General features: G+C 39.0%; 1 long non-coding RNA gene across 2 annotated transcripts; it reads right to left on the bottom strand.

Moving 5' to 3' along the window:
• Nucleotides 1–455: 455 nt before the first annotated feature.
• LOC147543681 (uncharacterized) lies at nt 456–3,405 on the bottom strand. 2 transcript variants are annotated; one of them, XR_015224184.1, is made up of 4 exons: nt 3,298–3,405; nt 3,120–3,195; nt 2,383–2,454; nt 456–1,106 (listed from the first exon to the last, which is right to left on the bottom strand). It is a non-coding gene; the product is annotated as an uncharacterized LOC147543681 (long non-coding RNA). The 2 variants fall into 2 exon arrangements; XR_015224183.1 differs by having other exon boundaries at nt 805–1,092; nt 3,298–3,399.
• Nucleotides 3,406–15,886: the final 12,481 nt, after the last annotated feature.

Raw genomic sequence — 15,886 nt, 5'->3', positions numbered from 1 at the left:
CAAAACACAAATTGATTGTCTTAGATTATATTGTCCAACCGAATCCTTCGGGTTGGTTTGCGGATAAGACTAAAGAGTCGGTAACTGAACCGCCGTTTAATAATGTGGGAGAAAAACATGCTAAGACACCGAGGGCTTACATGTAATAATAACTCTAGTCCTTAATTTAATAAAAAAACTAGAGGTGTGTAGTGGTTGGTTGTCGACAATTTTGACTCCTAAGCCAAATTTAACGAAATGGGTACCTTATTATAACGATCCGGAGAAGATTTACATGAATCCTTTGTTTTCTTCATTTTGCAAAATCAAGAATCGTGTATCCTTAATCTTTTTCCCAAGTTACTAATGATCCAAACGAGAGTGGAACATGATTCAAAAAATTAAGAAACAAAGCTTGTGTACTTATAAAAAAAGAGAGCAAGAAAGAAAGAAGATGAAAGGGAGAAGAGAGAGGAAAAAAAAGATAAAAATATCAAACAATCTTGATCAATCAAAATGGAAATGAACAAAGAGATTTTAAGTTTCTTTTCTTTCGAAATTTCTCTTCGTTTTCTTCAGTTCTTGTGATGATTTTGAAATGGGTAGCTTTCTTGTGGTTTCCTTCTCGTAAATGGCTTTTGTGACGGTTTTGTTGGCCTCTGGGCAATGTGTGTGACGCCTCGTGCCCCATAAATAGGTATGAAAACGGCCCGACGATCCACAAACGAGACTAGAATCCGGCAGAGTCTCCTCTGTAAATCGGACCTGTCGAACCTGTAAAATCTGTCATGCAAACCATACATTCGCATACACACACACAACGGAAGCTAAAAAAACATAACTCAACTAACAGACTTTGGTTCCAAGTCGAACCACCAGAACTCGGTTAACTCATCCTGCACACCACCTTACATCCTTGTACAACTTATGTGATACATATTTATATATACATTATATGGTTCTCAGTGTGTAAAAGTATAACTTTATAGCTAGAGAAAAACCAAGGGGAAAAAATAGAAATGAAACCCCAAAGTGGCTCCCCGTCACAACCTCTGCAATCCATTTGCTAACCCTACCGCTGCAGATAACTCTAACCAACTTCTAAAGAAGTACCTGCAAACAAACAACTGGTATGGAGTCAGTAACTCACGACACGAGTTAAACTGGTAGAGGAATCTCAAAACAAAATTATGATAAAAACCTTTTCGCAAGTAAAACATGCGCACATATAAATATATATATATATATATATATATATATATATATATATAACTCCTAATACTAGCATACAATAACAGACTTAACTGCCCACCCATGGTATGCTCTCAATCAACTGAGAGTTACCCAAAGAACTCCATAGTATTTTGGCTAGTATTGTACCATACCAGCACTAACCAAGGTACTAGCATTCTCTCGAGAAAGTGTCTTACCTTTAGGTAGGTAAGTCACTCTCCCACTAGAAAACTCCACAGTCATTGAAAAGCTAACCTCATTATAAATATATAAACCTAGCGTAACTAGATACATTTTAGCTTCACCGGATTCGAATAGTCGGACCGTCCCTCCAGTATACATGTTGGGACGAAAAACTTGTTCTCATGGATACTCTAACATGTAACTATATCGTCTGGTTTTGGAAAAGTATTTAGTATGTCAAAAGCAGAAATTATACTTTTTTCTTGTAAGAACATCCGTCACCCCAATCTCAGCAGATTCGGAACTCGCCAATTACGACCTCGACTGAGATAGGGCTTTTTAAAACATTAGTTATCTTATCACCCAAAGGAGTGGAACAACCAAGAGTCATATCATTACGTGCAGAGAGATCCCAATCACCAAACTAGTTGGGCGGTCCAAGGTGTATACCCCTGTGCCCCAAGGGTAAGAACGAACAAGCTTACAGGTCAATCGAGAGATTAGAGGTAGCAAATCCCTGAGCCCCGAGGGTCAACCTAAAACGAGAATCCTGGCCAGAGGGTGGAGCACTATAATTTCCACTACCCCCATGACTCGTCTCAGTCCAGTTCACCAATCACATACAACCTACAAAATCTTTATGTAAACCATCGATGATTACAATTAGATTCAAAACCATTTCTCTAACATTTGTAAGACATTTTGCGTATATAACCATCACATGAGTAAGCAAGGTCACAATAAAAGTTTCATTGAAATCAAATTCTAAATCATCAAAACCACCAATAGTCAAAATCAACGATACAAAATTCATCGTAAAATGATTACCGAAATAAGTATAATCAATGTTATAACTTCATTGAAATCAACGATATAAATCATGCAATATGGTTGTCTATCCATCTATACATAGTGATGCATTCATATCTCCTACTCCTAGCATGCATCGAGACGATAATATAAAAGAAAACAAGAGGTATCCTCTACCTACTAGTTTAGGACTCCGTCCTCCTTCGCTTCCCCTCGAGCAACTCACTCTACACTTGTTTCGGCCCCCTTCTTACAAAATCAAACACAATAAGCATAAATGATGAATATTCCAACAAGGACTTTGAAATATAATAAAGAATCAAGAAAACAAAATCATAAAATACCCATATCTTAAATCAAACTCGCTTAACCTCGGAAGAACCCACGTGCGACTCTTTTCTATCTTAGCTAGATTCAGACTTGCCATAATTTATATCTATTTCGATCATACCATATATCATTGGAAAACTAATTCAACTTCCAACATTTCATTACCTAGTGTCTTGGCCAAATTCCAAATGTATAATCTTTAAAATAGAATAATAAAAACAGTAGCAAATCAGAATTTCCTAACAGCATGTTGCGCACTATAACAACCATAACTCTCTCTTCCGAACTCCAAACGACATGTAACATTCGAAGTCGGAAAACTAACATCTTAAGCTACAACTTATGACTATTTGTATAACTTCATTAGGATACTCAATTAACACAAAAATGCTCATTACACAGTTATTAGATTTAGCTCAGATGGAATTTCAATATAAATCAAGCCTTTACATTGTACCATGCATTCTTTAGACTTATTCATATCATTACAATAACATGAAATACATAAAAAAAACCCAATTATACAACCATAAACCCTGGAATTAAAAACAAAATCAATTTATCCTTTAAATCACAATTCTTACCTTGGATTTAACGTTATAGGTTTAGATTATCTTCTCCGTGATGGTTCCTCTTTGATTTCTTCAGGATTTCTTCAATCTACACAAGCAACCATAAAGAACTACATTAAAATTAATCAAAGCAGAAAACTATAAAAACCTAGAGAGATAAACCTATTTCTAACCAAAACTCACTTCTAACCTAGTTTGATTCACCAATGAAAGCTTGAATGAGCAAAACCCCATGGATCCACAATGATTTTCTCCCTTCGGTATTTCTCAAAACTCAAAAACTCCATCCATCCAAGCTTTTGTCGACCAAAATAGGAGTTTGAGATAAAAACCCATGTGATAGCCCTTTAGTCCTCTAGTTTGGTCTGACTGCAACAAGCCCCCTGGTTCCGACATGATTGCCTATTTAGTCTCTGTCTTGACTTAGTCTGAGTTCAGAATGGTCCCTCATCTAACTGAAAATCTAGAATGTTACAATGTAATCGTTATATGGGCTCTGGCCTATACGCTCAAACGTATTGGGCTCTGAATTGGTTGCTTATGCAACCCACTAGACAAATATAAGGAATTCTTAATTACCAACTACACTCACGCTCACATACACTCATCGTCTCTACTTTCCAAATTCACATTTCATTAGACTAGGTTAATTTACTTGCACCAAAAAGTTTCACTCACATTCACCACTTGGTTAATAGTCAAATTGATAAAAAAAAACCAAAATGATCCAACACTCTAAAAACCTTGGAACTCCTTCATTGACCACACTGTAGACCCCCTACAACGATATTGTCCCACTTTAGTCACCACTTACCATGGTATGAAGTTTTGTACTGATAAATAGTATCGGTACTAGTAGTTCTAAATTTACTTACCATGTTGGGTAGCCGGGAGGGTTTATTTGTTATTGCCCTATTAGGCGAAAAAAGGACTACTGAAATAAGGAAACGAGTCTTACAGTATAACAAGTAATATTTGGTGTTTGATACACAAAGATATCGAATTATATGTTAATAATTCCTATATGCATTTACATTTTAGTCTGGTTGATAGAAATGTTGTGATATTGGATTACTTTGACCACATTTACGCCTACAACATCCCAAACAGAAAATCTAAATCGCTCATCCATCTTCAACACCTTTCTTAAGAACAGTTTAAAGGTATTAAGTTTTCGTGGAACAAAAGAGTTGAATTACTATTCTATAGTCCTGTGCCGACAAAAATTCCACTACCCACTTGGCCAAAACCTATTATATATATTTCAGGTATTTCTAGTGGGCAGAGAAAAATCCCTTAACCAGTGGATCAACATAGATAAAAGCTTTGCTGCACGAGTATCTACAATCGAAGGCAGATCTAAAATTGAGCATAAGTAGTGGTCGTTGTTGACCCATGAGGATCATTTCGAGCATGGTAAGTTTAGTTCTTGGCTACTATGTTGGCTTAAATGAATAAATGTTGTATTGATATGGTTGATTTAGTGAACCTTGGACCTAGTGGGACTTTCCTTGTGGAATGTTGTCTTTTGAGCAATTAATAACAAATGAAAATAAATTATGTTTTTTTATTTATCTTAAACATTCTCTTATGGTATATACTAGCCTACAGTTCAAAATACTTTATCTACTCGCCCACTAAAACACCAGCATTGAGGACCTGAGGTCATTACCATACCTAGATGCTACTTCCTCTCACACTTCTCGTTCTTCAATGAAAACAAATTAGCAAGAACTCTGAAACAATTCCATGATAATACTAAAAATTTTATTTTCTTATCAATACAATTTAACCTTATCTCAAATGATTAACCTCATACTGAATCTACATATTGTAGTCTATGCTCTTAACTTTCTTTCACCTCAAACAGATTATCATAATTTGAAGTACCAAAAATTATTTAAGCATGGAGCTTGTGTGAATGGAGTAAGTCATTGAAGTGGATATTTTCGCGTTTATCTCTACGATAACTGATGCACCCGAAAAGGTTGCACACCCAAGCGGAGGTATCAAGTAGTAATCCGGCAAAGCCGGGATCGATCCAAGGATAGGAAGGTAATTTGAATAACGAAGGAGTCTCGTTCGTCGGTCTAGGTATCACTAGTTAACTTAGACTAAGACGGAAAGAAAACAAAGATAAATGGGGGGTTTTGATTGAGTAAGCAACAAGAAGAGAATAAAACAAGTAATACTAAACTAAACGGTAAAGTAAACGGGCGAGAGAGGTTCGAGAGAAGTGTCGGAGGAGCAAGAGTCGGGAGACGGTAAGACTCGATTCGGGCAACAAATAAGCGAGAGAAGTGTCGAAGTCCGGGAATCCATAATGATAAACCTACGACTACGTATGATCCAATCTAATGTGCCGAAGTATAATCGATGTTCGACTCCTAAAGTAGATGTTTCTAAGTACTACGTATATCCGGAGATCATACTTAGTCAAACAAACGCCTAATTCGGTTGATCATGAGTCATCGAAAGTGTCGTCTAGTCGCCTAACTATGTGAAGTGCATGACAAGACACATGAAATTATGACTTAGACTACGATCGATATCGAATACTTCGTTTCGTCTATTAACTATGCGAAGTGCTTGACAAGACACATGAAGATACGATCGAAACGATAATCGAAATAAATGAACATCAATTTATAATCACAACATCCAGTCACATTAAACATAATCACGAATTCATCACATTTCATCTCATATAATCGACATACTAATGTTAGCTAAACATGATGATTGAATAAGAAATGGAAAGGAAATGATGAGAGAATCCCCCTTTTTCGATGTGGTTCGAGGCTATGATCGTCGAAAAATACGAGTCTTTAAGGTGCAGCCGATCTCCCTTTAGCAAATTCTGGGTTCCCCATAGCAACCGCCATCATCTTCTCCATTTAGAACACAACCTCCATTAAAGCTAACCCTAGCTTTCTCTCTCTAGAAATTTCTTGTTCAAAATCAAATCAAACTACATGGGATGCTAGCCAAGATGATGGGGAGCAAAAGCCCTAAGGTTTCGGATCAAAAAAGTTTCTGGAAGACTCATTAAATCCGGCCAAAGTATGCATGAAAAATCCGGCCAAATCCCTAGATCCGGCCAAAGGGTGCTGTCCCGAGCCTTGCAGCCGCGTCCTTAGTCATGTCCCGAGCTGCAGGATGCATCCCGTGAAGATCCGAGCATGAGAAAGCTTCCCGAGCGTGCTCCACAGCTGCTGGTCCGAGCTGCTGTTAATGGCTGCCCGAACAGCAGCTCCCATGAAGCACAGCCCGTGTTGTAGCTGTTGCCGTGCTCTGCTGTTGCGCCCGTGCTGCAGCTCCCGCGTCCTATGCTGCTGTGCCGTCCCGAGAACCCATTTCCCGAGCAGCTCGAGCTGCTGCCGTGCAGCCCGAGCTGCTGCCGGCCAAGGCTAGGCCGGCCGGCCTAGCTTGGCCGGATCTTCCTCCTTTCTTCTCTCTTTTCTCTTCAACCTTCAAGTTCTCAAGAACCCTACTCCTAGCCTCCTTTCTCTCTCTCTTGTTTCTTCCCTTCTTTCCCAAGCTTGAAGATGAATCAAGAAGAAGATGAATAGTGTCTTGACCCTCTCTTTTTACTCAAACCCTAGACTTAGTCAAGACTTGACTTTGACTCAAACTTGAGTCCATAAAGAGGGTGCCTCCAAAATCTCATCCTTCTTTCATCTTCTTTGGGCTTGGGTTTTGTTCCTTCATATCTAGGCTCTTGGGTTTTAGACTTGGGCTTTAATCTTCACTTGGAAATCAAGGGGGGTGCCTTCATAGAATCTTTGTTTTAAGACCGAACCTCGACTTCTTTCTTCCACAACTTCCCCATCCGAACTCGGAATTGACTTCCGTTTTCATCGTTAGACTCGTCTTTGACTCCTCTTGTCATATGATTTGCTTGAAATCTTTTTCTCTCGTTTTCGGCACATGAAATGATAGTGACAATTCGTTCCCTTTATTCCGGTTTACACGCTTAACTCCAAAATAAGTACCTAACATGAAAAACACATAAAATATTATTGATAATACTCGAAAATGACTAATTAGTCTAAGTTAGGCTCTCCAAATGTGACATTTTCGTGTCACATCAAGATCCCCAAACTTAAACTTTGCTAGTCCTCGAGCAAATAAAACAAAATAAAAGCCTAACTCACTTTCGGAGGCATCCCGGTTGCATTTAGCGTATGCAACAAGCCTTTAAACCTCTAGGTTACCCCTAGAGGACGAGTTTTGTCTCGTGAGGGTTTCCATAGATGACACCCACAAACATCGTGGTTTCAAATACACAAGGGTCCAAAATCCAAATCATAGATAAACATGGTTCATATAGTAAAGGCTTTAAGCATGTCAATGCATAATGAATCAAGTAAATGAGCTCTTGGAAAAGCTAAAGGCCCCTTCACTAATGATCTTACCCTAAAGTGCTAGTGTCATACCATAACGAGCAACATCTATGTTCCGAAGTCACAAAACCTTGATTCCTAAGTTAGTACATTTCGCCTCGACTTCGGCCTCACGGACATACACTCCAAATATGAAATCACTCAAGAATGGTTCGCTCGTATGTGTGAGTGTGATCACTAACATGGACTCAACACATAAAAAAAAGGGTGAGGACAACATTTTGAAACGAATGATCTTCGAAAAGGAATTAGCCACTAAACGGAGTGGGGAAGCTCGCTCACCCTTCTCACCCATTCTACCCTCTAAGAATGCCTTCCAAAGGTTAACGGATACTAGAGATGGATGACGATGGAGGATTCCCGAGAATGTCGAACTCTTCATGATAGAACCTCTTAAGCACTTCCACATTCGTTTCTTGCTTCGAATACTTATTCATGAACATACACACAAACACACATATATACAATCACATCACTCACACAAAAGAGCTAACATGCTCAAACATAACATAAACAACTTTATTCATCATTCATTTTTTTTCTTTTTGTCTTTCTTTCTTTTTTTCATGTCACTTTTTTTTGTTTTTCTTTTTTTTCATATCACTTTTTTTTCGTAACACAAAATCACATAAAACAAACATAACTCACAATACTATATTCTTGCAATCAACTTTTTTCATTTCATACTTGCTTTTGACATTCTTCATTCTTTTCTTCTCATGTCTTCATTCTCGGGATGTAAGATGATGGAGTATCCACCTTCCTCTAGTTGACACTCTTATTGGGTTTCATGGACTACAAGGGCAAGGTTAATTCGCTATCCTAATGTCACTCCTAGTGGCTAAGAAAGTTGAGCACACGAGATCAAATGAGCTCTTTTAATAGTTACGAGGTTGAGTAGCTCTTCATTCTACTCGGAGTTAGCGCGGAAGAGTACACTCGAATGACAATTTAGGCTTTGAGCTCTCACATGGGTTAAGTCTCCACTAATGACTACTCTAGGTTTCTTAGAGATGTTTCTTCTTCACTAAGATGTTACTCCCATAGTATAACACAAACACTCAAAGACTCGACTTTCATGCAAAGACCATTAGCAATCACAAAACCCATCAACTCGATACATATGCATCAACATTCTTAAAACTATCACTATAATCACATGCAAATCTACTCAAAATGTTCAAAATTTTTCAAATTTTGGCTAATTTGAACCCTTTTGTCTTTGAAACCCATGGTCATGCATTGGTTATGGTCATATCCCGCATCCCCAAACTTAAAACTAACATTGTCCTCAATGTTCTAAGCATACACTCACCAAAAGATAAAGAGGCACATCAATTTAAAGAGAAGAGTGGAGAGATATTACCATAACCGAAGGAGATAAAAGACGATACTACCAAGACTCATGTATAACGAGGTTCCAAGTTGATGCCAAGCTCGCGCCATCCCCAAACTTGGAACAAACCACGTCTTAGAAGTAAAACATATAAGAACTGCTCCTAAAATATCCAAAATATAATGAGAATGAAGCACATAAAAGACATGACCATATAAAATGACCACTCACGCGGGATCACTCGATTGCATTCAGCTATGCAATTAGCCTTTGATTCTCTTGTTTTCACACAAGAGCACGAGTTATGTCTCGCGGAGGGTTTCCAGAGATGTTACCCACAAACATCAAGACCCATCTTAATCGGCTAACGATCATATAGTAAAAGCCGAAAGATTTGGGGATCAACCCAAAAAAAGCTATATACAAAAGCTAAAAGTCTCACAAAAATATCAATCCAAAGAAGTTCACGTGAGACAAAAACCGAAAAGAGGCCATCCCCAAACTTAGTTGATGCACGGTCCACTAAGTAAGCATGAATGCTAGGGGCGACGACTAAAAAGTCGTCAAAAGGATCGACATAGAAGTGAAGGGTCAGGAAGTCGGTCGAAGGTAAAAGTCAAACCCAAGCTTAGTGGATAGAACATCCACTAAGTCCCTAGACATGCTAGGAAAGACGTCCGAAGTGTCCCATAAGGGGTCAACAACCGAGTCTGAGATCATATGGAAGGTCGAACTAGACTCTAAGGGTAAGTCAATAGGCTCGGGGACCAAGTCAAGGTCCGTAATTTCCTTAGGTAAATGGTCCGATAAACTATCCATTACGTCTCTAACTACTATGTCATCGACGTCCTTAAAGGCATCGGGAGCCTCAAAGTTAGGCATAACACCTTCCATTCTACATAAACCATCCAAATAATCACAAGTGGTAAAAGTTGGAAAGTTAAATAACGTGTGATCCCCAAACTTGCTCATAGAGCTATCATCCTGAACATTACAATCTAATGTAGTATGATCATGATGAGATGACAATGGTCGAGGGAGTGAGCAACAAGGGTCATCGGTCTGTTCAATCTCAAATGGTCTATCAGGAGCTTCATCGACATTTAACTTAAGACTAGAGTTAGGTGTATTACCCTCACCGTCATTCATAGTCTCCTCTTGAGTTTGGGGTGCGCAAACCCCTTCCTCGTCGATGATAGGCTCCGACTCAATTCTATCAACAATATTGAGAATCCATTCCGTGATCTCTTTGATTTCTCGATTGAATCTAGTTTGGTACTCTAAAATTGCTTGGAGAGTGTCTTCAGACATCTCCTCGTAATAAGGCACATGAGTATAACTAGACGAAGACTCTCGCGGAACACGGGTCATGGGACAATAGTCGGTCAAATGGTCTAAGCTCGCACAAATAGCACACACCGGGCTAATGGTCTCCATGGTCCTTTCTTCACTACCTTCATGTAGATACCTAGACTCGACTCTTTGAGTGGAATCATCGAGCCGGGAATTGTCATCACTAAGTGAACCGTTCATATATGCTTGTTGATAGTCACGAAGACTTCGACGTGGTCGATCAATACTAATAGAACTACGGTCCTCATCAAATGACAAATTCATACATGAAGGTGTGGTCATTCCAAATGCTTGTCGATAGTCTCGAAGACTCTTTCGGGGTTGATTACCCTCATGCTCATAATCCCTAAAACCATATTCAGGATAAGTCTGACCGACTCCATACATCCGTCGATATTCACCCATGGTTATCCTAGGTCGGTCAGGCTCAACTCGCCTATTTCTATCACTAGTCGGAACATTCCTATGTAAATTTGAGTAGTCCTGATGACTTGTAGATGGTCGACTAGTGTTGGAAAGGGTTCGCATAAGGTCATTCTCATCAAATGACCAACTTGCCATGATCTCACAATGTTCAAGGATACTAACACACAATCGCAAAATGGGAACAAACACTTATAGACTAACAATCACACACAAGTAAAAAGGAAGAGATAGAATGTGATACTATCAAGTGCTCCTCTCCTTTCGTTCGCCTTTTCCTTGGCTTCTCGATTCCTTCCTTTTCCTTCGCCTTTATGTCACTTTTGGCTCTTTTCTCGAAAACGATACCTAAAAAGAAGATAAAAAAAAAAACTACAAAAATAAATAAAGAGAAAACATCTAAGAAAGCAACTAACACAAGACTAATGAACAAAACAACAAACGCTATCCTAACTACTAAACCTATCCCCGGCAGCGGCGCCAAAAACTTGATGCACCCGAAAAGGTTGCACACCTAAGCGGAGGTATCAAGTAGTAATCCGGCAAAGCCGGGATCGATCCAAGGATAGGAAGGTAATTTGAATAACGAAGGAGTCTCGTTCGTCGGTCTAGGTATCACTAGTTAACTTAGACTAAGACGGAAAGAAAACAAAGATAAATGGGGGGTTTTGATTGAGTAAGCAACAAGAAGAGAATAAAACAAGTAATACTAAACTAAACGGTAAAGTAAACGGGCGAGAGAGGTTCGAGAGAAGTGTCGGAGGAGCAAGAGTCGGGAGACGGTAAGACTCGATTCGGGCAACAAATAAGCGAGAGAGGTGTCGAAGTCCGGGAATCCATAATGATAAACCTACGACTACGTATGATCCAATCTAATGTGTCGAAGTATAATCGATGTTCGAATCCTAAAGTAGATGTTTCTAAGTACTACGTATATCCGGAGATCATACTTAGTCAAACAAACGCCTAATTCGGTTGATCATGAGTCATCGAAAGTGTCGTCTAGTCGCCTAACTATGTGAAGTGCATGACAAGACACATGAAATTATGACTTAGACTACGATCGATATCAAATACTTCGTTTCGTCTATTAACTATGCGAAGTGCTTGACAAGACACATGAAGATACGATCGAAACGATAATCGAAATAAATGAACATCAATTTATAATCACAACATCCAATCACATTAAACATAATCACGACTTCATCACATTTCATCTCATATAATCGACATACTAAAGTTAGCTAAACATGATGATTGAATAAGAAATGGAAAGGAAATGACGAGAGAATCCCCCTTTTTCGATGTGGTTCGAGGCTATGATCGTCGGAAAATATGAGTCTTTAAGGTGCAGCCGATCTCCCTTTAGCAAATTCTAGGTTCCCCATAGCAACCGCCATCATCTTCTCCATTTAGAACACAACCTCCATTAAAGCTAACCCTAGCTTTCTCTCTCTAGAAATTTTTTGTCCAAAATCAAATCAAACTACATGGGAAGCTAGCCAAGATGATGGGGAGCAAAAGCCCTAAGGTTTCGGATCAAAAAAGTTTCCGGAAGACTCATTAAATCCGGCCAAAGTATGCATGAAAAATCCGGCCAAATCCCTAGATCCGACCAAAGGGTGCTGTCCCGAGCCTTGCAGCCGCGTCCTTAGTCATGTCCCGAGCTGCAGGATGCATCCCGTGAAGATCCGAGCATGAGAAAGCTTCCCGAGCGTGCTCCACAGCTGCTGGTCCGAGCTGCTGTTAATGGCTGCCCGAACAGCAGCTCCCATGAAGCACAGCCCGTGTTGTAGCTGTTGCCGTGCTCTGCTGTTGCGCCCGTGCTGCAGCTCCCACGTCCTATGCTGCTGTGCCGTCCCGAGAACCGATTTCCCGAGCAGCTCGAGCTGCTGCCGTGCAGCCCGAGCTGCTGCCGACCAAGGCTAGGCCGGCCGGCCTAGCTTGGCCGGATCTTCCTCCTTTCTTCTCTCTTTTCTCTTCAACCTTCAAGTTCTCAAGAACCCTACTCCTAGCCTCCTTTCTCTCTCTCTTGTTTCTTCCCTTCTTGTCCAAGCTTGAAGATGAATCAAGAAGAAGATGAATAGTGTCTTGACCCTCTCTTTTTACTCAAACCCTAGACTTAGTCAAGACTTGACTTTGACTCAAACTTGAGTCCATAAAGAGGGTGCCTCCAAAATCTCTTCCTTCTTTCATCTTCTTTGGGCTTGGGTTTTGTTCCTTCATATCTAGGCTCTTGGGTTTTAGACTTGGGCTTTAATCTTCACTTGGAAATCAAGGGGGGTGCCTTCATAGAATCTTTGTTTTAAGACCGAACCTCGACTTCTTTCTTCCACAACTTCCCCATCCGAACTCGGAATTGACTTCCGTTTTCATCGTTAGACTCGTCTTTGACTCCTCTTGTCATATGATTTGCTTGAAATCTTTTTCTCTCGTTTTCGGCACATGAAATGATAGTGACAATTCGTTCCCTTTATTCCGGTTTACACGCTTAACTCCAAAATAAGTACCTAACATGAAAAACACATAAAATATTATTGATAATACTCGAAAATGACATCAGATTTTGTTGTTTCAAAATCTTGGTCTAGTTATTGCAGTCCCAAAAGGCAGGGAGATTCTCACGAATATTAGCTTGACCACATCAAATTGCTAGCATAAGAAAGCATGCCTATCTAATGTTATTCCTTTGATTATGAGTCGAGTTCAGTTTATTTCTGTCGTGTCTTGATTAAGATGGAGTCTGGGTTGAAGTAGGGAACTTCCTTTTCTCTAAGTAATAGAGATTTAGACAATAAGCGAATACTGACTTTTCAGTAATCCTTCTTCCGGATTAACCGAGATAGACAAAATTAATGGAGGGTAATAAGAAGAATTTATGGAGTCGAGGCGAGAATAAATTCTCTTTCCTTAAGACATTTTACACCCCGTAACAATACCAACAATTAAGGTGCATGTCTTCAGGATACAACGACTATCCTTTCAGAATTTATGATGGTACTTCTATATTCTGAAAGCGAGCGAACTTTCGTAGATAATATGAGCTTTTGGACTCAGGTGAATGGATCTTCTAAACACTTGAATGTTATAACTTCACTCAGATACTTCCCTCTTCGGAATTCCAGACACACTAGAATATTTCTAAAAGCAGAATTACATTCCAGACGCACCAGAATACTGATTTTAGAAGAAAATAGAAGAAGAAAATAAACGAAATTCACTCGGAGACTTCTTTCTTCAGAATTCTAGATATACTAGAATATTTCTAAGATCAGAATTATTTTCAAGACACACCAAAATACTGATCTCAGAAGATACGAGAAGAGAATGAATTAGATGATGAATGAAATGCTTTTGGGTTGTTTATGGTGACCAATATGTGGACAACCAATTTTTTTACGTGGACAACTATTTTCGGGTCGGGTACTAGTCAATTATATTTGACTTAATTGACTTTTATTTAATAAGGGGACAACTCTACAAGGACTTGAATATTAACACTAACTAATCTGAGGGTTATTAACAAATACAATAATTAAAAATAGAAAATTTAATTGTCATTCGTCGTCATCTTCTTCTTTTTCTTCTTCTTATTCATTTACGACCATTAAAAGAAAATTACTATTTTTACCACCTCAAAGTCTCTTTCTAAATAGACATTCGACACAAGGTTTTCCTTCACAAAGTTCTAATCCACCAGTAACAATGCCAGGAACTAAAACAACCGGATGTAAAGCTATTAATCCTTCTCTTTTCAATTTAGTCCCGGTTGGTTCTTGAACTTGAAATCCAGGTAATAAATTATAAATAACTAGTAACCACCAAGTACATAAAGACCTAATGATCCAACACCAACAATCTAAACACTTGTATTCTTTTGATTCCTTCTTTTTCATCAAGTTCTAGTTGTTGCTTGGGGAGGAGAAATAACATTATTAGGAGGTTTTGAACTGGCATCAAGAGATTTAATGGTATAAGAGTATAACCCATAATCGGTTCAACATAACAAACTTTCCTAAACCTAAGAATATTTGAACCCATCATCAACCCTAGTTTAGAAATTGAACTTAAATCCTATTAAAAATAAAAACTCATTGATTAAAATCAAAGTTAGATAGAGACATAGAAACTTAAGAGGGTGGGTAGAGAGACAAAGGAAATAGAAGATGAAGAAGTAGAAAAATAAAATTTAGGGTTTATGGAAGAAAAGATGGGAGACTTGAAATAAAACTTTTCATTCTTTGAGGGCATGACTAAAAAAACATAGAGTGGTGACCCCTTAAAAGCTGTTGTCCATATAAGATTTTTTATTTTTCTAGGTGTCCACATAAAATAGTTGTCCATATAAGAGAATGGGTTGTCCACGTATTGACCACCTTGTTTATATAGGATTTGAGGAGACACATTCATTTGGGACGCATCCTTTGGTTTTTGGGGCATATCCCTTGGTTTTTGTGACACGACTCTTTGAGAAGAGTTAGTTATTAAACTGGTATTGTCGACTGCAATCTAGAGCGTCAGATTTGGGTCAAAAACTTGGGGGGAATGTTTACCCTTATATGTGGCCCGAATTTTGGCCAACTGAGGAAGAAATAATCGTTGGATGGAGATCTCGCGAGATCCCACCATTTGCCCGGCGCGTGGATGGCTAAGGTCGTTGGATCATTGTTGATCCAACACTTTTGGCTCTTTCCCGAAGAAATTCCGAGTCAATCAGAGTACGACCGTTAGATCTACTCCTAAGGCGCGGACTAAACGCGAGCCTTCCAGATTTGGACGTGTATGCTTTGCCAGAATGCCCCCCAAACGTATTTGTCTCTTTTGTCGTTTAGTCACTAGTTTAACCGATCTTCGTCCAAACTTTAAACTTGAATTTTTCATTCATCCAGAATCGGATTTGAGCGATTCTTGTCTCTAAATTGAAGAGCTTGACGAGACGAACACAATGGCATATTAAGTTTCTGATTTTGGAGAGTTCAGTCGAGCTTATTCGGAGTTTGACAAGTCATGTGGAGACAAAATTGTCTCCGACTCCAACATCTAATATATGTTTCGTCTATTCTTCGCCAATAGCTTGTAGTATTAATCTCTCATATATCCGGCGTGTCACTCTCAACTTTTGCTTGTGGCATCAATTGAGCGCTTAAGAACTCCATGAACTTCATCTAACCGTAAGGGATGGAACCAAAAAAATTTGCTTGGGGTGGCTGAGTTGATACAAAGTGTTTACTTTGTAACATTTTGTCACGAAAATGAAT

This window comes from Eschscholzia californica, unplaced genomic scaffold, assembly GCF_041429995.1.
Source record: "Eschscholzia californica isolate CP2 unplaced genomic scaffold, dmEscCali1.0.p SCAF_4, whole genome shotgun sequence".
NCBI classification, from domain to species: domain Eukaryota; kingdom Viridiplantae; phylum Streptophyta; class Magnoliopsida; order Ranunculales; family Papaveraceae; genus Eschscholzia; species Eschscholzia californica.
Note: the sequence above shows the minus strand (reverse complement) of the source record. Positions and strands in the feature narration are given on the sequence as shown.